Source organism: Mustela nigripes, chromosome 12 (assembly GCF_022355385.1).
Source record: "Mustela nigripes isolate SB6536 chromosome 12, MUSNIG.SB6536, whole genome shotgun sequence".
Classification (NCBI taxonomy): Eukaryota; Metazoa; Chordata; class Mammalia; order Carnivora; family Mustelidae; genus Mustela; species Mustela nigripes.
The window spans coordinates 117,208,608-117,236,099 of NC_081568.1; the positions used below are offsets into that span (position 1 = coordinate 117,208,608).

General features: G+C 38.3%; 2 protein-coding genes across 4 annotated transcripts in view; one reads left to right on the plus strand and one right to left on the minus strand.

The window, feature by feature from the left end:
- Positions 1–19,173, minus strand: part of KIAA0825 (KIAA0825 ortholog) — a 405,229-nt gene extending 386,056 nt beyond the window's left edge. For all 3 annotated transcript variants that reach the window (XM_059416663.1, XM_059416666.1, XM_059416665.1), the window contains exon 1: positions 19,078–19,173. The gene's annotated coding sequence lies outside the window, so the exon portion shown is untranslated. The remainder of the gene's footprint in view (positions 1–19,077) is intronic.
- A 58-nt stretch (positions 19,174–19,231) lies between these two features.
- Positions 19,232–27,492, plus strand: part of SLF1 (SMC5-SMC6 complex localization factor 1) — an 80,871-nt gene continuing 72,610 nt past the window's right edge. Inside the window, exon 1 of the mRNA XM_059416667.1 lies at positions 19,232–19,348. The gene's annotated coding sequence lies outside the window, so the exon portion shown is untranslated. The remainder of the gene's footprint in view (positions 19,349–27,492) is intronic.

Genomic DNA, 27,492 nt, shown 5'->3' on the forward strand with positions numbered 1-27,492 from the left:
AGAAGAGAGAGAGAGAAGGGGGCAGGAGATAAATTGGAGTGAATTATAGCGGAGAATTTTCCTAATTTGGCAAAGGAACAAGCATCAAAATCCAGCAGGCATGGGGCACCTGGGTGGCTCAGTGGTTTGAGGCCTCTGCCTTTGGCTCAGGTCATGATCCCAGGGGTCCTGGGATCAGGCCCCACATTGGGCTCTCTGCTCCACAGGGAGGATGCTTTCTCCTCTCTCTCTCTGCCTGCCTCTCTGCCCACCCATGATCTCTGTCTGTCAAATAAATAAATAAAATCTTAAAAAAAAAAAATCCAGGAGGCACAGAGAATCCCCCTCAAAATCAATAAAAATAGGTCCCAACTCTGTCATCTAATAGTAAACCTTACAAGTCTCAGTGACAAAGAGAAAATCCTGAAAGCAGCTCGGAACAAGAGATCTGTAGAAATATTAGATTGGCAGTGGACCTATCCACACAGACCTGGCCGGCCAGAAAGGACTGGCATGATATATTCTGAGCACTAAAAGAGAAAAATATGCAGCCAAGAATACGATATCCAGCTATACTGTCACTGAAAATAGAAGAAGAGATAAAAAGCTTCCAGGACAAAGAAAAACTAAAAGAATTAGCAAACACCAAAGCAATCCTACAGGAAATATTGAAAGGGGTCCTCTAAGCAAAGAGAAAACCTATAAGTAACAGACCAGAGATTATTAATATAGAGTAACAGTCACCTTACAGGCAATACAATGGCACTAAATTCATATTTTTCAATAGTTACCCTAAATGTAAATGGGCTAAATCCCCCAATCCAAAGACCCAGGGTACCAAAATGGATTTAAAAAAAAAAAAATACATCGATATGCTGTCTATAAGAAACTCATTTTAGACCTAAAGACACCTCCGGATTTAAAAGGAGGTGGTGGAAAACCATTTACCATGCTAATGGTCATCAAAGGAAAGCAGTGGTGGTAATTCTTTTATCAGATAAATTAGATTTTAAGACAATGACTATAATAAGAGATGAAGAGGGACACTATATCATACTTAAAGTGTCTGTCCAACAATAAAATCTAAATATTTTAAATCACTATGCCCCTAACATGGGAGCAGCCAATTATATAAACCAATTAATTACAAAATCAAAGAAACACGCTGATGATAACACAATAGTAGTAAGGGACTTTAACACTCCCCCCCTCACTAAAATGGACAGATCATCTAAGCCAAAGATCAACAAGGAAATAAAGGCTTTAAATGACACACTGGACCAGATGGACATCACAGATATATTTAGAAAATTCCATCCCAGAACAACAGAATGTATATTTTTCTGTAGTGCACAAGGAACATAATCCAGAACAGATCACATCCTAGGTCACAAAGCAGGTCTCAACCAGTACCAAAAGACTGGGATAATTCCCTGCATATTTTCAGCCAATAGTGCTTTGAAACTAGAACTCAATTACAAGAGGAAAGTTGGAAAGAACGCAAATACAGGGAGGCTAAAGAGCATCCTGCTAAAGAATGAATGGGTCAACCAGGAAAATAAGGAAGAAATTCAAAAATTCATAGAAACAAATGAAAATGAAAACACAGCTGTTCAAAATCTCCGGGACAGAGCAAAGGAGGTCCTGAGAGGAAAGTATACAGCAATACAAACCCTTCTCAAGAAACAAGAATGGTCTCAAGTACACAACCTAACCCTGCACCTAAAGGAGCTGGAGAAAGAAGAGCAAAGAAAGCGTAAACCCAGCAGGAGAAGAAATAATAAAAGATCAGAGCAGAAATCAATAAAATAGAAACCCAATGAACAGGGACGCCTAGGTGGCTCAGTGGGTTAAGCCTCTGCCTTCGGCTCAGGTCACGATCCCCGGGTCCTGGGATCAAGCCCCGCATCGGGCTCTCTGCTCAGTGGGAAGCCTGCTTCCCCCTCTCTCTCTGCCCACCTCCCTGCTTACTTGTGATCTCTCTCTGTCAAATAAATTAATAAAAAAAAAAAAAAGAAAGAAAGAAAAGAAACCAAAGGAACAGTAGAACAAATCAACGAAACTAGGAGCTGGTTTATTTAAAGAATTAATAAGATTGATAAATTCCTGGCCAGTCTTATCAAAAAGAAAAGAAAAAGGCCCCAAATTAATAAAATCATGAAGGAAAGAGAAACGATCAAAACCAACACCAAAGAAATACAAACAATTATAAGAACATATTATGAGCAACTATATGCCAGCATATTTGACAATCTGGAAGAAATGGATGCATTCCTAGAGACATATAACCTACCAAAACTGAACAAGAAAGAAATAGAAAACCTGAACACATAACCAGTAAGGAGATTGAACCAGTCATCAAACACCTCCCAACAAAAAATAGCCCAGGGCCAGACGGCTTCCCAGGGGAATTCTACCAAACATTTAAAGAAGAATTAATACCTATTCTCTTGAAACTGTCCCAAAAAATAGAGATGAAAGGAAAACTTTCAAACTCATTTTATGAGGCCAGAATTACCTTGAACCCAAAACCAGACAAAGATCCGATCAAAAAGGAGAATTACAGACCAATATCCCTGATGAACATGGATGCAAAAATTCTTACAAAAATACTAGCCAATAGGATCCAACAGTACATTCAAAAGATTATTCACCATGACCAACTGGGTTTTATTCCTGTGCTGCAAGGTTGGTTCAACATCCATAAATCAATCAATGTGATACAATACATTAATAAAATAAAGAACTAGAACCATATGATACTCCCAATAGATGTTGAAAAAGCATTTGACAAAGTACACCATCCTTTTTTGATCAAAACTCTTCAGAGTTTAGGCATAGAGGGTACACACCTCAGTATCATCAAAGCCATCTATGAAAAACCCACAGTGAATATCATCCTTAATGGGGAAAATCTGAGAGCTTTTCCCTTAAGGTCAGGAACATGGCAGGGATGTCAACTATCACCACTGCTATTCAACATAGTACTAAAAGTACTAGAAGTACTAGCCTCAGCAAACAGACAACAAAAAGAAATTAAAGGCATCCAAATTGGCAAACTCTCACCCTTTGCAGATGATATGATACTTTATGTGGAAAACTCAAGAGACTCTACTCTAAAACTGCTAGATCTCATACAGGAATTCAGTAAAGTGTCAGGATATAAAATCAATGCCCAGAAATCAGTTGCATTTCTATACACCAACAGCAAGAAAGAGGAGAGAGAAATTAAGGAGTTGATCCCATTTATAATTGCTCCCAAAACCATAAGATACCTAGGAATAAACCTAATCAAAGAGGCAAAGAATCTGTACTCAGAAAACTATAAAGTACACATCAAAGAAAATGAGGAAGACAAAAACAAATAGAAGAGTGTTCCATGCTCATGGACTGGAAGAACAAATATTGTGAAAATGTCTATGCTACCTAAAGCAATCTATACATTTCATGTAACCCTATCAATTACCATCAATTTTTTTCTAAGAAATGGAACAAATAATCCTAAAATTTATATGAAATCAGAAAAAAACCCAAATAGCCAGAGGAATGTTGAAAAAGAAAGCCAAAGTTGGTGGCATCACAATTCCAGACTTCAAGCTCTATGACAAAGCAGTCATCATCAAGACAGTATGGTACTGACATAACCACAGACACACAGATCAATCAAAAAGAATAGAGAGTCCAAAAATAGACCCTCAACTCTATGGTCAACTAATCTTGGACAAAGCAGGAAAGAATCTTCAATGGAAAAAAGATAGTTTTCTTTAACAAATGGTGTTGGGAAAATTGGACAGCCACATGCAGAAGAATGAAATTGGACCATTTCCTTACACCACACACAAACGTAGACTGAAAATGGATGAGACACCTCAATGTGAGTCAGGAATCTGTCAAAATCCTTGAACACAGGCAGCAACCTCTTTGACCTCAGCTGCAGCAACTTCTTCCTAGAAACATCGCCAAAGGCAAGGGAAACAAAGGCAAAAATGAACTATTGGGACTTCATCAAAATAAAGAGGTTTTGCACAGTGAAGGAAAGAGTCAACAAAACCAAAAGACAATTGACAGAATGGGAGAAGATATATGCAAATGACATATCAGATAAAGGGCTAGTATCCAAAATCTATAAAGATTTCATCAAACTCAACACCCAAAGAACAAATAATCCAATCAAGAAATGGGCAGAAGGGGGCGCCTGGGTGGCTCAGTGGGTTAAAGCCTTTGCTCTTGGCTCAGCTCATGATCCCAGGGTCCTGGGATCCAGCCCCATATCCAGCTCTCTGCTCAGCAGGGAGCCTGCATCCTCCTCTCTCTGCCTGCTTCTATGCCTACTTGTGATCTCCGTCTGTCAAATAAATAAATAAAATCTTTAAAAAAAATTAAAAAAAAGGAGTGGACAGAAGACATGAACAAACATTTCTGCAAAGAAGACATCCAAAGGGCCAACAGACACATGAAAAAGTGCTCAATATCACTCAGCATAAGAGAAATACAAATCAAAACCACAGTGAGATACCACCCCACACCAGTCAGGAAGGGCTAAAATTAACAAGTCAAGAAATGACAGATGCTGGCGAGGATGCAGAGAAAGGGAACCCTCATACACTGTTAGTGGGAATGCAAGCTGGTGCAGCCACTCTGAAAAACAGTATGAAGGTTCCTCAAAAAGTTGAAAATAGAGGTACCCTACTACCCAGCAATCGCACTACTGGGTATTTACCCTAAAGACACAAATGTAGTGATCTGAAGGGACACATGCACCTGAATGTTTATAGCAGCAATGTTCACAATAGCCAAATTATGGAAAGAACCTAGATGTCCATCAACAGATGAATGGATAAAGAAGATGAGGTATATATACAACAATGGAATATAATGTAGCCATCCAAAAAAATGAAATCATGTCACTTGCAATGACGTGGATAGAACCAGAGAGTATTATGCTAAGTGAAATGAGTCAATCAGAAAAAGCCAATTATCATATAATCTCTCTGATATGAAGAATTTGAGAGGCAAGGCAGGCAGTCATGGAGGTAGGGAAGGAAAAAATGAAACAAGATGGGATTAGGAGGGTGACAAACCATAAGAGACTCTGAATCCCATGAAACAAATTGAGAGCTGCTGGGGGATGGGGGAGGAGGGATAGGGTAGCTGCATTACGGACATTGGGGAGGGTATGTGCTATGGTGAATGTTGTGAAATGTGTAAGCCTGATGATTCACAGACCTGTACTTCTGAGGCAAATAACACATTACATATTAATTGAAAAATCTAAAAATAAATAATTAAAATAAAATAAGCCTCAAAGAAAAAACACAGGAATCATTAAAAATATAGCAAAATGGAAAATGTACAACAAACCATACTAATAAGTATATTAAATATGAATGGTCTAAACACCTAAATCAAAAGGCAGAAATTATCAATGTAAGAGGGGCCTGGCTTGTTCAGCCTGTACAGCATGTGACTCTTCATCTCAGGGTTGTGAGTTTGAGCCCCATGTTTGATGTAGACATTACTGAAAAATAAAAAACTTAAAAAAAAATTAAAATTAGGGTCCCTGGGTGGCTAAGTCACATAAGCATCTGCCTTCAGCTCAGGTCATGATCTCAGCATACTGGGATCAAGACCTCCATCAGGCTCCCTGCTTAGCAGAGAGAAGCAGAGTCTGCTTCTCCCTCTACCCCTCACCCCCTGCTTGTGCACTCTTGCTCTCTCTCTATCTCTCTCTCTCGTGCTCTCTCTCATATTCTCTCAAATAAATAAAAAATAACTTAAAAATTAAAATTAAAATAAGAAATAAATCATCAAAGTAGATAAAAAAGCAACATCCTACCATGTGTCGTCTACAAAGATGTATCTTACATTCAAAGACAAAAAACAGATTCAAAATAAAAGAACTGAAAAAGGAATTCCATGCAAACAGTAGCTTTATTATAGCTAGAGTTTCTGCACTTATATTAAACAAAATAGGCTTTAAAAAATAGTATTTGAAGGTCACCAGATTGGCTAGTTGGTAGAACATGCAACTCTTAATTTCAGGGTCATGAATTTGAGCCCCATGTTGGGCCTGGAGCCTACTTAAGAAGAATATATAAATTTGTAAAAATGGTATTTGAGAAAAATAGTATATTTCAAAATGATCAAAGGGTCAGTACATCAGAAAAAAATTTAATGCTTATGAATGTATATGCACCTAAAACAAAGCATCAAAATCAGTGAAGCAAAAAATGACATAACTGAAAAAAATAATAACCCATTTAGCAAGTAGAGTTGGATATTTGAATAGTCTCCTATCAAAAATTGATAGAACAGAAAATCAGCAAGAATACTAGAAAATATTGTTCACCTACTCAACATTACTCTTATATAGTCACTCAGCCAGATGGCACAATACATATTTTCTTTCAGATGTCAAAAACTATTTTCTAAAATAGACCATATACCAGGTCATAAAATAAGTCTAAATATATTTTAAATAGGACCATAAGAAGTATATTCTATGAGTACAACATAATTAGAGGGGAGCCTGGGTGGCTCAGTGGGTTAAGCCTCTGCCTTCAGCTCAGGTCATGATCCCAAGGTCCTAGGATCCAGCCCCGCATAGGGCTCTAGGCTCAGCATGGAGCCTGCTTCCCCCTCTCTCTCTGCCTGCCTCTCTGCCTACTTGTGATCTCTGTCTGTTAAATAAATAAATAAAATCTTTTTGGGGAAAAAAAGAGAACATAATTAGAAATCAGTAAATGAAAGAAATCTCCAAAATCCTCAATATTTAGAAGTTAAAGAATATACTTCTAAAGAAGACAAAAAAGAAATCACAAGGAATTTTAAAAAATTTTACTGAATGATAGTCAAAACACAACATGTCACGTATTATGGGATACACAGAAAGCAGCGTATAGGGCATTCTGACGCAGAGTGGATTGGTGGGAGGCACAGCTAGTGGGTTGGCGTGGGTATCCAGAGCGGGTGCTGCTCATTTTCCACCTTCCCCAGTCCTCTCCTCCTCCGGCACAAGCTCCGCCCCTCTGGAGGCCAGGCTCACCTGGCAGAACTATTCTCTGTGTAACGGTGAGCCCAGAGTGGCTGTGGGCACCCCAGCAGAACCCCCCATCATGGGCAGCCAGAACTCCAAGGCTCCCTGAGGCAACGTGACCACCAAGGTGGCAGCAGGCATTCCCCACCTAAGGCCAAAGGACAGGAGAATGACCAGGTGAAAAGCAAAAGAGACTTATACCCCAGGTGAAGAGAGCAGTTAGCTGTGAACAGAGCAGTTAGCCAGGGCCACTGGTGACATCATCCAGTCAGCAACCCCTAGCCAGGCTCAGCATGGAGCCTGCTTCCCCCTCTCTCTCTGGAGAGAGAACAGGAGCAGCTGAAGTCAAGGGGGTTGCCCCCACCAAGAACACCCTGCAAAAGAAATTCTCTTTCAGGAAGCCTTTCAAGGGAGGCTAGGTGGCTCAATGGGTTGAGCCTCTGCTTCAGCTCAGGTCATGGTCTGGGGGTCCTGGGACTGAGCCCCACATCGGGCTCTCTGATCAGTGGGGAGCCTGCTTCCCCCTCTCTCTCTGCCTGCCTCTCTGTCTACTTGTGATCTCTCTCTCTCTGTCAAATAAATAAAATAAAATCTTTAAAAAAAAAAAAAAAGAAAGAAAGAAGAAGAAGAAGCCTTTCAAATTGAGTGCTCTGTCCTTTAAGAGAAATCTGAAGTGGGGGTGGGAGGGTGATTTGTGTGCTTCCTCACCCACAGAGGAAGAACAGGAGCAGGGGGAGATCGGTCCCTGCAGTGAAGAAGTCACAGCCCAGGAAGGGAAGGCTGTTGTCACGCATGAAAGCCAGGAGCCCCAGAACAAGGGGGTAGAGGCTAGTGTTGCCTCCAAGGGAGGGGACACAGAAGAGGTAGGGCCCCAGGCTACAGAGCCGTGCACTCACTCCAGGCATAAGAGTGGCCATATAACTGCCAGGGAGCAGAAGGAGTAGCTGGGTAAGGGCAAGTGGGTGATCTCTAAGCTTCAAAGACTGTGCTGTCCTTGGGAGGTATTGCACCTGGTGTAATACCCTTTCATGGTGAAAAACACTCAACAAATTAGGAATAGAACCCACAGTTGACCTCATACTTAATGGTAAAAGGCTGAAAGCTTTGCCCTTAACATCAGGAAAAAGACAAAAGGTCCATTTTCAACTCTTCTATTCAACACTGTACATTAGGCAAGACAGTAAATAAAAGGCATCCAAATTTGAAGGGAAGAAGTAAAAATATTTTTATTTATAGATGACATGATCTCATATGTACAAAACTCTAAGAAATTCTTTTTAAAAAAATCCAAAACACTGGAGTTAAATGCATTTAACAAAGTTCGTAAAACATCAGACTAATAAACAAAAATCAATTTTATTTCTCTATGCTAGCACTGAAGTGAACTGAATTTGAAAAAGTTAGGAAAACAATTTCATTTACAACAACATCAAGTAGAATAAAATAGTTTGGAAAAATTTAGCAAAAGGGGTGCAAGAAAACCTCATTTCAAAAACTTGACATAGACCTAAATAAATGAAAAGTCCATGTCTTATGGACTGAAAGATAGAATGTTAAAGCGGCAAAACCTCCTAAATCAACGTACAGAATGAATGCATTCCCTATCAAAATCTCAGCTGCTTATTTTGCAAAAATTAACAAACTGGTCTTAAAATTCAGATGGAAATGCCTGGGACCCAGAATAGCAAAAACAGTCTTGAAAAAGAACAAAGAGAAGTCACATTTCCCAATTTTCCAAGCTTACCATAGAGCTTCATAATCAAGACTTAAGGAGAGACATATAATGAATGGAATAGAATTTATAGTCCAGTATTAAACCCCTGCATGTCCAGTTGACTTTTTATGAGAATTTCAAGAAAATTCAATAGGAAAAGGTAAGTCTTTTCAAGAAATGTTGGTGAGACAACTAAATACCAACATCCAAAAGAACTTTCAGACTCTTTGATCACGAGGTATACAAAAATTAACTCAAAATTGACCAAACACCTAAATATAAGCACTGAAGAACAGAAAATTTTTAAAAGAAATCACCGGTAAAACTCTCCTTGATCTTAGGTTATGCAATAGTTTCTTAAATAAAACACCAAAAGCAGAATCAACAAAAGAAAAAAAACAGGTAAATTGGATTTTATAAAAATTAAAACTCTGTGCTTCAAAGGACACCATCAATAAAGTGAAACAATAATCTGTAGAATGGGAGAAAATGTTTGCAAATCAAATATTTGACAAGGGAATAGTATCCCAGGACGTATAAAGAACTATTATAGCTCAACAATAAAATGACAAGTAATTTAATTTAAAAAAGGCAAAGGATTTGAACAGACATTTCTCCAAGGATAGAAAAATGGCCAGTAAGTAAGTTAAATGATGCTCACCATTATTAGCTAAAAGTAAATTGAGACCACAAAAGATACCACTTCACAACTCACTATAATCAAAAGAAAGAAAATAACAAGTATTGGGGAAGAAGTAGAGAAACTAAAACCCTCATAATCTGCTAGTGAGAAAGTAAACATCTCTCCCTCATCCTGTCCGTGGGAATATTTCCTTAACAGCAATTTGAATTTTGTAATTATTTTTGTAATATCTCCCGTTAGACTGAAAGCACATGAAAACTCTGTACTTCACTTAAGTGTACTAGTTAGGGCACCAGTCATTCTGTGCTATCTGTAATCACTGATTTGCTTACAACTCCCAACCCACTAAAGTGAATCTCTTTTTTAAGATTTTGTTTGAGAGGAGCACCTGGGTGGCTCAGTGGGGTAAAGCCTCTGCCTTCGGCTCAGGTCATGGTCCCAGGGTTCTGGGATTAAGCCCTACATCAAGCTCTCTGCTCAGTGGGAAGCCTGCTTCCCTCTTTCTCTGCCTGTCTCTCTGCCTACTTGTGATCTCTTTCTGTTAAATAAATAAATAAAATCTTTAAAAAAAAATTTTTTTGTTTGAGAGAGAGAAAGTACCGGCGAGTATGTGTGTGCTTGCATAAGTGAGGGGGAGGAACAGAGGGAGAGAATCTTTAAACCGACTCCCTGGTGTGTGTATGTGGCGGGGGTGGGGGGGCGTGCACTGGATGCTATGACCCATGAGATCATGGCCTAGCTGAAGCCAAGAGTCCAACGCTTAACCGACTGAGGCATCCAGGTGCCCTTAAACTGAATCTTTGTAAGATCAGACTGTGCCATCTTAATTTTTGCATCTTAGTACCAAATCAAGTGGTACACAAAGGAAGCACAAAACAGAAGCTAAAGTGATGCTAAAGTGTGGTACACAGATTTTTGATGGAGTCCCAGTATTCTTTCATGGGATTCAAAAGTTCAAAACTGTTTTCATAATAATACGACATATGCCATTCACTAGGTTTGACATTTGTACTAATCATGCAAAAGCAATGATGCCCAGGCCCAGACTGCAGTCCGCAAACTGTGTTAGTTGTATGTTTTCTATTGCTGTTATAATTGCTTCCCACAAATTTACTGTCAGAAAACCACAGAAATACAGTTCTCTAGGTTAGAAGTCGTAAAATGGGTCTCACCAGGCTAAAAGGCAATGGTCAGGAAAGTTGCATTCCTTTCGGGAAGCTCTGAAGAGGATGCACTGTTTCCTTGCATTTGTAGCTTTTAGAAGCTGCTCTCATTCCTTGGCTCATGGCCCACTTCCTTCATTTTCTATTTAGCTCTGTGGGTTGAGTCCTTTTCATATTGGATTACTCTGAATTCCTCTTCAGCCTCCTTCTTCCACTTTTGAGAACCATTGTGATTACACTGGACCGATTTGGATAATCCAGGATAATCTCAATATTTTAAGGTAAACTGATTAGCATCTTAAATTCAGTGTAAAATTGTGCTATAACCTAACATAGTCACAGGTTCCAGGGATCAGGATGTAAGCATCTGGGGGCAGGGGGTACATTATCCTGCTTACCACTGTCATATTTTTTCACAGCTACAATAAAAAGCAAAGCCAGGCTTACTTAGCAATGTCTTCAATGAGGCAGTAAAAATTAGTAACGTTATTAGATCAATCTTTGAGTACACCACACATTTTTTTCAAAATTAACCAATTTGAGCTCTCACTTCAAGGAAAACTTTAGATAGCATTTGTTGCCAATGATGAAATTAGAGTTTTTAAAGCAAAAGTAAGAAGTCTGGAAAATTCACATACTGTGAGATGGACAGATTCCTAGTATTTTTAAATTTTCCTGATGAGACTGCAGATAATATCAATAGGATTTTTTGATAACATAATGAAATGCATTAAGATTTGGAAGATCAGCTTACCTCAATGAATCACTATTTGCACATGGCCAGTGCATTATATAACAAAAATCACATGACTATAAAAGAGTCATTAAAAATGCAAGATGGACCAAGGGCATTTTATTTATTTTTTTTAATTTTATTTATTTTTTTAAGATTTTATTTATTTATTTGACAGAGAGAAATCACAAGTAGATGGAGAGGCAGGCAGAGAGAGAGGGAAGCAGGCTCCCTGCTAAGCAGAGAGCCCGATGTGGGACTGGATCCCAGGACCCCGAGATCATGACCTGAGCCGAAGGCAGCGGCTTAACCCACTGAGCCACCCAAGCGCCCCAGACCAAGGACATTTTAAAGTTACAGATTACAAAAAGTTCAGTGATAGGGCTTCAGATATCACATTGTAATGCAACTTTAAGAAACCACCACTTAGTAAATTTAGGTATAGGATCAAAGAAAAACATTCCACAATTATCTGAAAAGGCCACTAAAATATTCCTTTCTTTTCCAACTGCAAGTCTGTATAAGGTTGGATTTTGTTCACTTACTTCAACTCAAAACAACATATCACAACAGTGTGAATAGAATAGCAGATATGAGAATTCAGCTCTTTTCTTTAAGCCAGACATTAAAGACAATGCAAAAAACATGGAATGATGTCACTCTTCCACAAAAACTTTCTTTGGGAAAATATTATCAATTTTTAAAAAATGCTCTATATGTTAACACATAAGGCTTTATTTATTTGAATTACTTTTTAAAAAGTTAATTTTAATTTATAATATAATATATATAATAATATATATATAATATAATATAATAAAGGTAAGTAGAATTACATACATAAAAACTCTTTGAGGTCAATAGTAATTTTTAAGAGTGTAAAAGCCTCCTAAACTAAAAGTTTGAGAACTTCTGAGGAATAAAGGATAAAGTCCCAAAAAGGTCATGATCAGATAAAAGTTCATCAAAGGAATAAGCTTAGGCAGCCTCATTGATACCAGGGTAGAGAACGTCCCGTAAGAAGAGGGCATGGAAGGGGGGCTCCATATACAAAGAGCTCCAAACTCTTTTCCAGTCAAATCTGTGATTAGCAGACAGAGTTCATCCCTGAGGAGCTAAATAGCCCACAGGCATTTTTGAGAGCAGTTATGAATAGAAAATGAAATAACTGATGCTTTACCAAATTACAAAGGAATAAATCATCACCTGGATTATACAACAAATTTCCATTTAAAAATATTATTTAGTGAACTGAAGTCTAAAAAAACAAGGAACATGGGTAAAGAATGTCATGACAATGAAATAAAAAATAATATTCACTGGTATTAGTAAAAACTAAGACTTCTTCAGTAGAATGCACCTCAAAATAGCTCGTATCACTCCTCAGTCTAAATTAGGTAAACTTCAGACTTACACTGTTGGATTAGCTGCGTTCCCCAAAAGGAAATGGAAAGTAATTTCAGGTGATATGGGCATGGATGCTAACTGCTAGACACAACTTCAGCTGTACAACCTCTGAATGGTCAAGGTCAGAGAAGAGCCTTTTCAGTAAATCTTAGCAAGCGAATAACGTAAGTGACAGAAAAGGATGGCCATATTAACCAACTAGAAAATAGAGTAATTATATCCCCTACATAGAGCAAACAGTAAGTCTTTTCTTGGAAGTATGATGAAAAAGAGCCCTAAATTTAGATTCTTAAGACCTTTTGGCTCAAGACATGAGTTATCTGGGCAAGTTAAAATACCTCTTTAATCTTCATTTCCTCATGGAGGGTATGAAAGTTAGTCTAAATCTCTTGCTTTAAAATTCGACTCTAATTTACGGTAACAAACACATTTTATATTCAAGTCCTAAAGCCACTTTATATCTAAAATAAAAATGCAGGCTAGTAGTCCCCAAATTGATGGATTTTAACCTGCCATTTGAAAAGCACCGAATTGACTGATGTCTAGAGTTGCTTATTAAGAACAACAAAAGAGTGTAGAGGTGACCTAGTAAAGCATAATATCACGATCTTTTTAACCAAAGAAGTATCTTTGGAAAGGAAGAAAAATGGATATTCAGATTTGGGCTAATGTCTAAACTATGGACATTAACATTACACAGGTTTTGGGGATTTTGTATTTACTGGCTACCTGAATTTAGAAATGTAAATAGCATATTGTTTACCTCATGTCAAAACATCAGTTGCTTAGGTAATGTTTTATTTCTAACTGTTATTTGGAACTTTTGATTGCTTAGCTGCTCTCTGGCTAACAAAAGAATACTACAAAATACAAGAAGTTGTTCATCTGAGAACATGTGCCTCTGAGACTGTACCTTTCTTAGAAGTTGGGGCAAACAGTTACCGTCTAGAGTTGAAATTTAAACACAGAATGTTAGCATGTGACAACTACTAGCTATTTTTACTAACAGCTAACATTATATTGAGCACTGTGGAAGCATGGGATTCCTCTAACAGATGATTTTGGGACACATATTCCCCATTGGCCCACTGAAGCATTTCTCCAATGGTGTGGCAGTTTGATATTCTTTTCACTTTCTTTCCATCTCTCCCTTTCTCCTTTCCTGCTCTTCTTCACAGGTTGTCTGACCTGCCTTGAGGCCTGGAGGCACTTCATCCTGCTCTTGCTCCCTTCTCTTTAATCCTTCACAGGCCTTTTCCCCAGTAAGAATCTAGCACATCTAATCCCCTCTTAGTATCTGCTTCTCTGGGAACCTGAGTCAACAAAGAAAGCATTTACAAGTCCAACCACTTTATTAAACTGTATGCATCATTATTTAATCTTCACACAAGGCTTATGAACACCTTATTACTATTTCCATTTTACAAATAAGGAAACAAACACTAAGAGCAAAAAGTAACTTTCCCAGAGTCACACAACTAGTGACAGACCTAGGATTTGAACTGTTTGACTTCACAGTTGGAGCCCCAGACTTTATTTTGTTTCTTTTAAGTAGGATCTATACCCAGTGTGGAGCCCAACCCAGGGCTCAAAATCAGGACCCTAAGATCAAGTTCTGAGCTAAAATCAAGAGTTGGACACTTAATCGACTGAGCCACCTAGGTGTCCCCCACCTTATTTTAAAGCAATTAGGTTATATTAAATCACAACAAAACTAGACAAATCCCTAATAACATTTTTCTGATGTCTGTGTGCTTTCACACACTATCACACTTAATTCTAATACATTTGTAAAGTTGATATTACCACTTGACAAATGAACAAATTGGGGCTCAAAGAACGTAAGTAACTCTTCCTAGAACATATGTAAGTCCATGAATTTGAGCTTATATGTGTGTCTTCTCTGAATTCAGGTACTTCACATTATACTGCTTTCCCTAATTAATCAAAATCACACTGTCTTTTGTCTGTTAGTTTTAGCTAATTTTCTTGAGGATGTTATTCAGCAAAGAATCCACCAAATGATTTAAACAGCTAGGTGTGTTTCATAGACGTACACATTACAGATGCACTATTAGCAATTTATTTCCTGAGCCACCTCTCTCCTTTTCTACTTGTTCTTTAACCAAAATTTATAAGGAAGTAGCTGGAGCACTGTTTCAAAACCTGTCTCCAATAACATATCAGCAGTTGAGCCTGGGAGGCAGTGTTCTTTTCATACTTCCAGAGGCTTTTTAGTATTACTATGCTGATTTTTACCTTTATCCTTAATTCAACTGTAGTTTTTCCACTGTACCACTCAAACACTTTCCTTAACCAGAATCACCTGATGTGATGAGGTGAGTCAGAAGTCTGCAGATTCATCACTTCTAATGATTAATTCCTGGTTGTTCCCCAGCCTCTAAAAAGGAACAACAGCCTCGCAGTAGTGGGCAGTCAGAGCCGGAGGTCTGAAGTAACTCAGCGCTGTTCTCAAAAACTGAAAGGCAGGTGAGGCGTTTGTTTGTTTGTTTTGGTGGTGTTGTTTGCTTTTTTTTTCTCTGTAGAGAAGGCACGTGGAAGATATTTCCAGAAGGGGCAATACTGGTAATCTGGGCACCAGCAGGTCAGGAAGAGAAGACCCAGGACTGACCCCGTCATGGAGGTCCTGGAGCCACTTGTGGGAAGAGAAAGCCAAATGCCCCCTACCCAATCCATGGTTTCACTTCAGATGGGGAAAGTGGTGCTTAGAGAGGGGCAGGTAGCTGCTCAGAGTCACAGAAAGGGACAGGAGCCATGGAGAAAACAAGAGGACCTTATAGCCTAAGAGAATCCCCACCCCCAGCCAAACCAAAACCCTAGCGCCATCTCTACTAGGTGTCAGTGCCCAGCCCCCACCTTATCAGAACAAGGTGTTTATAAACCAATCTCCCACTTCTCAATGTGACTCCACGTCCTCTCAGAGTGGAGCCCCAGAAATAGGAAGCTAGATGGCCCCTCAGGGTCCTCTCCTACTTTTGACTGGGCCTGAACCCTGAGTCACAGGCGTCCATTCAGTAGGAAGGAAAGGATTGCTCCCTAATCAGATGAACAGACTAGGGGAGGGCCAGTAGGCAAGTGCTGGGCCATGGCTGGAGTAGAATCATGGGCAATTTTTCACTCCTTTTTCCTTTTAGCTTTATGTATATTCTCAAATTTTTAATCCATAACACCTTTGGGGTTAGATTCTATAAGGTCCCTTCCAGCTATAAAATCCTCTGACTTTAGCTGACTCTCAAGTATTAGTCAATATTTGAGAAATGATCCTCAGAAAAAAAATTTCCCTGAGTATACACGCAATTAGATGAACCAGGATTAAAATTCAATTGGAGGCAGTATAGCAGAGTGATTATGATAGTGGCCTCTGAAGTGAACAATGGTTGACATCACAGCTCTGGCAATTAATGACTGGTAACAGAACGATTTACAAAGTGTATCTTTTCTCATCTGTAAAATGAGGATAATAATACTTATCCTATAGTTCTGTGAGGATAAAATATAACACTACATAGCAAAGAGTAAGCAATAATCAATACTAGGTATTCTCTTATCTCTTATTTCATTGTCTAGTTTTCTTTGCAGGTGACCACATGCCATTTTATGGATGACTATAGAGTGGACATTACATTTCAGCATCAAAGTGAGTAACGATAAATAAGTATGCATTGATTTATATGGTAAAACCCTTTTTAAAAAATGCATGTACAAATACTTCTCTATGGGTAAATAACGTTTTGAAAAGTAATCATCAGTCCTTCAGTTAATGTTTATTGAGCCCCTAATATATGCCAGACACCGAGCTAAATGCTAGATATGAGATAATGGACAAAACAGATACAATCTCCATCTTCATAAGCACTGAAATTTGATTGAAAGCAAAACATCCCTGAGATCTACCTATGGGATAGGTAAAGCAAATATCTTTCAGATAGTGAAGTTGATAAATGTGTCAAAAAAAATTAAAAAAGCACATCGGTCTTTGAGACTAGCTATACATAATATACTTGTGTCTATACAAGATACTCTTTATAAATTGTTATTTATAATACACAAATAGTATGATTTTAATGAACTTTTATTCTCATTTATTCTCAGGCAAAATAATTCCCTGACAATTAGGCTATTTCTATTTCTCCACATAAAATAGAATACTGAAATGGGTATGTTTAATTAAGAAGACCCCCTTAAAACGTGTGATAAGCACCATCTGCCTGAGGGTTACAAGAATAAAATATAACAGTTTTGCTAATAACCAGTAAATAATAATTCCTTACAGGCATTATGAAGTTCAATTTTTATTAAGTTTGTTCTCATTCACTCATTTTTTTTCTTTCTCTCCATACACATCATACACGTGTGTGTGTGTCCTCATGTGCGTGCAAAGCTGACTAAGAGACCTCTGATATTCTGGACTTAGTCACCTATATACACTGATGGTCCTGTGATTATTTATATTTGTTTGAGTAATGATGATAAAACTGGCCAAGAAAAATTGGATTACTCATATGTCAAACTTACCCTGGTAATATCTTAAATAGTTATCACATTCCTTAATTCTTAAGACATTAACTTAAGGAATTCCTTAACTCATTAACACATCCCTAAAATTACTAACTCAAGTTTTGCTATACATTTGACTTTTGAATGTGACATATTACCTATCCAGTTTCACCTGTGTGAAAAGAATGATTCATGTTAGGGATATTTATGAGTATAAAGAACAGTAAAAAGAGCCAAAGTTTGGAGTCCGGCCGACTGTGTTCAAATCTCAGTGGTGGCAGTTATATAATTTGTTAAAATATCTTTCAGTCTCAGTGCTGTCTTTGAGTCTCAGTACAAAATGTTTGGAAAATAGGGGTAACGTGATTTTTCTTATAGGACAGTAGTAACTTTAAGGAATGTAAAGTGTCTGGAAAACTGCAGCTATATTTGTGGTATTAGTTGTTGGCTGTGTTAATTTGAAAGAACAAGAATCAAGAGCAAGAATAAAAAAACAAAACACACACATACACACACACACACACACACAAACCCTGTCTCCCTTAAATTATTTCTAATCCTTTCAATGAGAGAAATAACACAAGATTAAATGAACATGGCAAAATTGGGACCAAAGGAGATTATAAAAGTGGCTGAACTATTATCCAACAAGATTAGAGTATCAATGTGCTGTCCTCAATATGCTTGCATTACTCAAAAGGTAACAAGGAACTGGACTAATGCATCAGGGGCTTTAAACTGAACACACTCCAATTTTCTTCATGGTACAGTAATTTCGAGAACTCGTCTGGAACTGGCTTTTTGGGGATGGAAATGAGCTGCCTTTGAAGGGGACAGTGATGATTTAAATACAAGGTGGAGTGGGAACACCACCTGAAGAAACTGCATTACACAAGAGAAATAGCCACGGTTTCCTACATCGCTTAAATCTTCGTTTGAAAGAACACATTTTCTCACATTATTCCTCCATCCATACCAATATTCTCCATAAAAGTATTGTGGTTACCTAAGGCCTTCCTCCCAAATTCTCCTGAATCCTTCATTAGCTAGGAAACCTGGAGCAGAGCACGAGCACTCGTTCTGAAAGTACACCTACTTCTTTTTTTTTTTAAGATTTTATTTATTTATCGGGGGCGCGGGGAGAGCGAGCACAGGCAGACAGAATGGCAGGCAGAGGCAGGGGGAGAAGCAGGCTCCCCACCGAGCAAGGAGCCCGATGTGGGACTCGATCCCAGTGTCTTGGGATCATGACCTGAGCCGAAGGCAGCTGCTTAACCAACTGAGCCACCCAACTGAGATGTCCCTGAAAGCACATCTACTTCTTGACCACAGGTTTCCAAAAGCTAAAACGTGTACGTAAAGCCCATTAGCTCAGGTAGTGAGGAAAACAAAGCCCCTTCTTACCCAATTCAAAGAGCGGCGGGAACGTTTAATTCTAAACATGAACGACTCCCTCATCCCACGTCTGAAATGTTTGTAAAAGGTGCGACCCAGGTCCATGGAAACAGTACTCAGGAGAAGGATGGTAAAGTAGCTCTCGGGAATCAAGAATGACTGAACCCTGCCGATGGGAGAGTCATGACACTCCTCGAACACTGGAAAAAGACTCGGTACTACAAGTCGCGGTATACGTGGTCTTCGCCTCACTTGGGGATCGGACGTCGAGTTCCAAGTTGGAGACGGACAATGCTAGTGCAGAAGGCGGTAAGCCGGAATCCCAGGGCCTTTTCCAGCAGCAGAGGGTCAAGAGCCATAGGGCTTGATGCAGACTCCTCCCGGTTCAACCCTCTCCCGCTCACTTCTTGGTCCGGCCAAGATGCTACACGGCGCCCCGACCGGCCGGAAATATCAGGCCCAAGAGGCAACTGTAGAAAAATCACTTACCAGTCTCCCAAGTCTGGCGCAGATCTGCAGGAGCCTGGCCCGCCCGCCAGAATCCAACCAGGCACCCGCTCAGACCACCCTGACGACGGCTCGAGAGCGTCACTGACAACCACCCGGAAATGGTCCAATAGCTTCCGGGGCCGCCTAGCGCGCGGCGGGAAATTATTTCCCAGAGCCCGGATTAGTGAGGCTGCGAGTGCTGCAGCGGCAGTCGTCTCCCCAGTCACCACCGCCACCCGAGGGAAGCATCCCAGACTCTCCAGCAGGGAAGGTAAAGGGCCTCAGCTTGGAAGACAACAGTGTACCCTGACTCTCTGGGGTTGTTTCCTCCATGCCCCCAAAGTTTCTGCGGCTCCCGGTTTTGAGATTGGGAAAGGGTTGGGGTTGAGCGCCGGCGGTGCCCGCTTCTCCTGCCTTCTCAGCCACCGTTCGTTCCCACTGGCCCGGACTAGCTGAGCTCTGCGCCCGCGTTGGTGGGCTGCGGTCGCAGACCCCGCCCCGCCCCGCCCTTGCCGCGGCTGGGACCGCCGCCGAGCGTCTCTGCACTGCGGGCTTGAGCGGCTTCCCCCGCCTCCTGTTTGCGCAGCTCCGCAGGTCGATCTCCTGCCAGGAAGACGCTAGGCCACCCGCGTCTCCCGTTTCCATAGAACCGAGTGGGACGTCTCTCGCGGAGTCTCTTGGCTGCTTTACATAATTTAGCGTCAGTGCAGGTGGCTGGGATCCCCCAGGCCCACCTACCAGTGACGGGGAATATAGTGTTATTCTTTTCTCCCTAGCAGATTTTTTTTTGTTTTGTTTTAAACATACCCAAGTGGTAATGGTTATATCTCTGCGGCTACTGTATGCCTTTTAACATAAACACACTCTTTTCCTTAAAGAAGGGTGTATGCTCCTGGGGCTTATAATGTACCAGCTGCCTGAAGGCAGGGAACAAGACTGATTATCCTGAGATTTCTTCCGTTTCCAAAGCCTCTGATTAAATATTGAAAAAAAAAATTGATTTGTCACGGATACTCCCATCAGGATTTGACCCAGAAATGAGATGGAGCTTGGTTTTGGAAGCGACAAACTCTTTTTTTAGACGAGTGACTATCCTATCCCTACTCCCCAGTTTTTTTTTTTTTTTCGCTGAGACCTTAAGAGTGAAAATTTAAACAATTTACAGCATGCGTATCTTATGACAGAATGCCTTTAGAACTTTTTGGTTTATGTCGCTATGTTATGCCTCAGTTCCTAGAAGTATCTATTGATATGCAAGATTTTCCCGTTTTAGGGAACATTGCAGGTGTTTGGTACATAAGTTGAGTGTTGGGGTGGATTTTTATAAGGGAATTAATTTGATTATTTTTAACTTAAAGAGAATTCTTAATTTAAATGAGCCAGGATGTTTTAAATACTTGAATGTATAAGTTGTGGAGATAGCCTTAGATAATACAAATGAGCCCTCTTTAGATCTGATTTACATTTTCTAAATCCCTATTTTTTTCCACCTTACTGACTTGGGTTCAGTTGTATGATTTAATATTTTCTTGCTTCTTAGAGTAGAAAGCATAAATCATGTGAAACAGCCATTGAAACTGTGGTTAAAGGTGGTTACTTTTCATAAACAAAATTCATAAACAAAATTAGATAACATAGATTTCATAACAGTATGCACAGTCTTAGTGAACACTGAAAACAAATTTTTTTGGAAACCAATAGTACAGCATTATTAACTAGGCAGTTTTTCTGATTAATTATTCTAAGATAGTCTTTTCAGTGTTTAAACAATAATTGTTTATAGATAATGTTCATAGACTGAATAATAAAATCTAAAGAAAGTGAAGAACCATGTTTCTCAATAATATAACTATAATGGAATATTACGTGACTCTTACTCTCCAAAAATATGTTAATGGAGAAGGTATGCTGCACAATGTAGTATGTACTATTTTTAATCTGAGGACATGTTACTGCTTTTTTTTTTTTTTAAGACTATTTATTTATTTATTTGACAGAGAGAGATCACAAGTAGGCAGAGAGGCAGGCAGAGAGAGAGAGGAGGAAGCAGGCTCCCTGCTGAGCAGAGAGCCCCATGTGGGGACCCCGGGATCCCAGGATCATGACCTGAGCCGAAGGCAGAGGCTTTAATCCACTGAGCCACCCAGGCGCCCCTATCACTGAAAGTTTTAAGTTAACTTGGTTTTTACTTTCTTTATATTAAAATTACTTTGATGTAGGCTGTTTTGTTACTCTTGATGAAGTCCATATGAATTAGTCTAATGAGTAATTCATACAAGATGCATTTTGAGGGCAAAACAATGAAAATTTCCTTTTTTTCATAAGAAATGGCAGTCTTAAGATAAATCTTAGAAATACTTTGAAATTTTAGACATTAGTTAATTTTATAATGATGTTTAGATATTTTCAGTAATACTGCTTTTCTAAATATCTCCTCACCCTCATAGTAGATCCCTTTACCCGCAGTTTATTTTTCTCTTGCACTAGCTAAAAATAGATTACTTAGTAAAATTATAATATGGTTAAAAATATTGGACTAAATTCTGAAATTTAAGTCAAAGTGATATCATAGAAAAGGCATGTAACTTTTGCAGAAACAGACAGGTCTTTGCACTGAACCTTGATTTCACTATTTTGCTAGCTATGTTTCCTTGAGCTAGTTTCTTAATAGCTAAGATTCCCCAGTATCCTCATCTGTATAAGAAGGGTAAACAGCACTTAAATTGTCTCTAAGGAAGCAAACTAACATGTATGCCTAGACTATAGTGGGTCCTCAATAGAAGTGAAATCCTGCTTTTTCAACCTTACATTCTTATGCTCCTATGAAGTAGTTAAGTAATACAGAGTTCCTAATACAAACTTAAAGCAGATTTGACTTTCATCCCCTTTGGCTAACCAACATAGACTGTCTAGCCAGCCATTCTTTTAAGGGACCCTTTGTCCATAAAAGTAGCATCTCGAGTTCAGCCTGTTCATTGTATGTTCCTGCATAGATTGAACGCTTCCATAAGTCTCTTAGCCTGTGTCATTTTTTCCTTACCACAAGTCACTTGGCTGCAACTGCTCCATTTCCTTCCTCTGCTCAAAGAGACTGAGCATGACTGCTCCTTCCCCAAACAAATAATGCCACTGAAGTAAGAGCATCCCGCAGGTCTCTCCACAGGAGACCTCAATCAAATAACTACACACACACATGCACACACACACACACACACACACACACAGAGGGAGACGCATACACACATATTCCGTGTTTTTCAAGGATGAGGCAGGAAACGGACACTACATCTTTAAGAAAAAAATTCCAAAGTCCAGCTGAATGAAATTAAGTTAAAGGCCTAATTTGGCTCCTAGGCCAGGAGGGTACAGAATTCCTAAACTCCACCTGCTGTTTCAGCATTCAGAGCCCCCAGTTTACTCGATATGAATATGGTGATTTGTATCTACCTTTTGCAATATTGGGTAAAACAGTGATCCAACACTTTGACCCTTTCACTAATTTACTTTCCCAGTTAAATGCTTTAGATAAGAGAAACCATGAAAATCTTAAAATCCTTGAATTCAAAGCAGCAATATTGATTGTATTTAAGGGTTGATACATCTTTTTGATAAAAGGGAATTATTAAAGGTGATTTTCTTTAGATTTAAAATCAAAGTAGGAGTAGGCTTAAAATCAAAATAGTTCACTAGCATAACATTAGAAACCATTAGTTTTCAACCTGGTGACCTTGAAAAAATGAAGAATATTCACTGGAATGGAAAAATGATCACAGTGTAATTTTAAATAAAATTAAGATACAGAACTATATAATAACGTCAATTTTGTGATATGTTTTTTCACACACATACATAAAATGTTTAGGTCATACCCCTCCCCCTGCCCCCAGATGTTAACAGTGGTATTAATGGGCATGGGGATTACAGGTGATTTTAATCTTTGTATATACTTAGTAGTATTTTTAAAAATTTCTATAATCATGGATTAATTGCAATTGACAGTAAAAGTTACTTTTACGGATATTTTTAGTTCTTAAATGCAAATGAATAATTTTTTCAATAAATCCTTTATTTATCTTAGTTATCAGCATACAACTTATAGGGTGCATTATGTTTTCAAAGTCCTGTGAAGCCCTATGGCTGATCATAAAATCACTTGTAATACAGAGTAGCATTTCCTACCACAAACCTTGTTAAGCATCCCTGCTCCTGTTTATTGCAGCAGTTTCTTCTTGCAGTCAGCTGTTTGACCCTGTTCTTTTATCCTCCCTCCTGAACCAGACTTTTGCATTCATCTCTATTCCTGCCTCTACTTTTCCCTGACTTCTCTTTTCAACATACTCTGAGTGTCATATTCAAATACGTTCCAGCTCTGTGTCATATTGTAAAGAATTCATAGGACCTAAAAAGCTAGTACATAATAAAGTGTTCTTAATTATGATAAGTGCTATAGGTTTATTTGCATTTCTAACTAGCACCAACTGCGGAGGAATTTCAGGCATCAGGGATAGGCCCATGTGGGAGATATTTTGGGAAAGTCCACACCACAGAAACAGTTGCTTTCTCTGCATAAATGCCAGCTCTGTTCAGTCATTATATCCTTAGTTGTTTGTATTATATGGTTCGAGGTAAGTAACTAAATATTTTTTTAATTACTACAACATTTAAAAAATTACTACAGAAGCATTTTCTTGTAACTAAGACTCTAGTATATAATTTCTCACTTTTTGACAATAAAGATAAAACCTTTAACTTTAAGTGAATGCTTTCGTTTTTGTTTTCCTTTTGTTGTGCTAGATAGTATATTCTGATGAATGCCTGAAGGAACACCCCCTACAAGTTCTAAAAAAGTTAGAATTGCCCTAGAAATACCAATGATAGAATTAAATTGCAGTGTTTTTACTTACTTTCTTGTGCTAGAAGAGTTCTAAAAATTAGCCCTTGATCCCCATATTCCAGAATACATTTAGTACAATAAATGTGGTAAGTAATATATATATGGTTAAAACACTTGTGTTCCTCTGATAGAAGTGGCTTTCAAGAACTATAAAAACAATTAGATTGCCTTTCTATTAGAATACCAAGATATTCACAGATATGTTGAATTTCACTTATCTTTTATTTCTTGAAAGACCTACCATTTTCTTTATTTTTTAATTCTTTATTTTCTCAAATGTTTTTATTTAAATTACAGCTAACTTACAGGGTAGTATTGGTTTCAGGTGTACAGTATAGTGATTGAGTACTTCCATACATCACCTGGTGCTCTTCAAGTGCACTCCTTAATCCCCATCACCTATTTAACCCATTTCCAGATCCTTTCCCTGTAGTAACCGACAGTTCTGTATAGTTGAGAGTCTTTTTCTTGGTTTGCCTCACTCTTTTCTTCTCCCTCACCCCTTGGCTTATTTATTTTGTTTCTTTAATTCCACATATGAGTGAAATCATATGGTATTTGTCTTTTTCTGACTGACTTCTTTCACTCAGTATAATGCTCTTTAGCTCCATTCATCTCATTGCCAATGGCAAGATTTCATTCTTTCTGATGGCCAAGTAATATCCCATTCGGTGTGTATGTGTGTGTGTATTTCTATATTTCTATATATTTTTTTGTATATATACCACATTCACTTATCAGTTGATGAATACCTAGGCTGTTTCCAAAATTTGGCTGTTGTAGACAGTGCTGCTGTAAACATCAGGGTGCATGAATCCCTTTGAATTCTTTTTTTTTTTTTTTAATTTAATTCTTTAGGTTAATATCTAATAATGTGATTCCTGGATCATAGGGTAGTTCTATTTTTTAGTTCTTGAGAAACCTCCATACTGTTTTCCACAGTGGTTTCACCCATTTCCATTCCCACCAAGAGAGCAGAGGTTCCCCTTTCTCCACATCCTTGCCAACACCTGTTGTTTCCTGTGTTTTTTATTTTAGCAATTCTGACAGGGGTGAGGTGATATCTCCTTATAGTTTTGATTTGTATTCCCCTGATGATCAGTTATGTTGATGATCTTTTCATGTGTCTCTTGGCCATCTGGATGTCTTCTTTGGAAAAAATGTCTATTCATGTCTTCTGCCCATTTTAAAAGTGGATTATTTGGGAGACTATTTTGATAAGTTCTTTATATATTTTGGATACTAACCCTTTAACCTCTTTGTCATTTGCAAATGTCTTCTCCGATTCCTAGGTTGCCTTTTAGTTTTGTTGATTGTTTCCTTAGCTGTGCAGAAGCTTTTATTTTGATGACATTCCAATAGTTTATTTTTGCTTTTGTTTGTCTTGCTTCAGGAGACCTGTCTAGAAAGAGGTTATAGCCTGTGTTCTCTAGGATTTTTATGGTTTCAGGTCTCACATTTAGGTCTTTAATCATTTTGAATATTTTTGTATTCCAGTTTCATTCTTTTGCCTCTTACAGTCCAGTTTTCCCAACACTATTTGTTGAAGAGACAGTCTTATTCCCATTGGACATTCTTTCCTGCTGTGTGGAAGATGATGTGACTGTATAGTTGTAGGCTCATTTCTGGGTTTTCTCTTCTTTTCCACTGATCTATGTATCTGTTTTTGTGCCAGTACTGTAATGTTTTGATCACTACACCTACATAATATAACTTGAAGTCCAAAATTATGACTCCTCCAGCTTTGCTTTGGCTTTTCAAGGATGACCTGCCGTTTTCTAAAGGAAATTTGCTTAAAGCATTTATTTATACCCCTAGAATTAATACAAGCAACATTTCTCCCTCGTTATGGCCTTATGACTTCTAATCTACTTGTGGCTTTATTGTATATGTGTTAATATGTGCTCTGCATCAGACTAAATCCTTATTTCAAATAACAGCATATTCTTTGTAAAGTTTTTATATATTACCAGTCTATATTAATGGATATTATCATTCAGGATATATGTCATATATCCCATAAAGTTTAAAAAATTCGATGATTAATACAGGAAAGAATTCCTTTTGCAAGAAGCCACTCAACGTTTTATGTACTGATGATAGAATTTTACATGAGTGATTTTTCATAAGATGCCAACCAAGCTCTGTTATGTACGTTTTATAATTTTGTACCAGAATCTTTTGACTTTTTTTTTTTTTAAGATTTATTTATTTATTTAGAGAGAGAGAGAGGGAGAATGCACTGTGCCAACAGGGGAAAGGGCAGAAGGAGAGGAAGAGAGAATCCTCAAGTAGACTCCCTGTTGGGTGTGGATTCCCAACTCAGGGTTCAGTTCCAGGACCTTGAGATCATGACCTGGGCCAAAATGAGGAGTTGTCTGATAAAACAACTGAGCCACCCAGATGCCCCAGAACCTTTTAACTTTAAAAAAAAAAAGATGTTTCATTGAAGAGATGTTTCATTGTAAAGTTTTTATATATTACCAGTCTATAAAGACTTAAAGACTGTTTATGTTCTGTGTCTTCAAATTTTAGGATTTTAGAGGGTTAATGCATTATATCCCTTTCCCTCTTTTGGAGCCAATAGAGGAATAAGAAAGTCTGATATTTTGGGTCAGAATAACAGCTCTTTTATTGAAAAACATTGGTTTGGACAAGGTAGCTTTATGCAATTCCAGTGTGCTTCTTAATACATAATCTCTGAATTCATTTACCCAAGAGCCTGCAGGACTACTATTCTTCTTAGGACATGTCAGAAAGCATTACTATGAGCTGTCTTTGCATGTATCCAGCTCTATCTATCAAAGCATATCCATTTAGTTTTCTCAGGTAACTTCTCCCAAATCAAGGAGTGATCAAGGGTAGAGAAAGCAGATGTACTGTTAGCTGATGTTACTCTTCGTAGAAGCCTTAAGGAAAGGAAATAAAGTTCATCTTAACCCTGAGTAATGCTTTAAACTGTTCAGAGTGAAACTTTCATTGAGAATTTACTCAAAAATGAATCTTAGTTTTTACATAAACATATATAATGTATGTACTTCATGTGTTTTTTGTATCTATCTCTATATATTTGGTCTTTGACAATAGAATTTCTGTAAAGAACTCTTTATAAACTTGTCTGGTTCTATGTTAACACTTGTCATCAATTGTCTGTTAAAATTCCTGAGCTCAAACAGGTATGGTTTTTTTAGTTTCATTTTAATTGCCTTTAAAGAGGTCAACTGCTTTTGCTCTTTAGCATTAATTAAACATTGTTCTACAGCTGTAATGACAAAATTGTTAGAGAATGGAAAATTACCAATTTCTGAAATCCCTGTTTTCCTCATCTATAAAAGGAAACTAGATTTTTTTTAAAATGCTATCAGTTCTGAAGTTCTAATGTCATGTGACCAACCAAACTCTGTATTCTCATTAAAAATACTGTGAGGTGGGGACGCCTGGGTGGCTCAGTTGGTTAAGCAGCTGCCTTCGGCTCAGGTCATGATCCCAGCGTCCTGGGATCCAGTCCCACATCGGGCTCC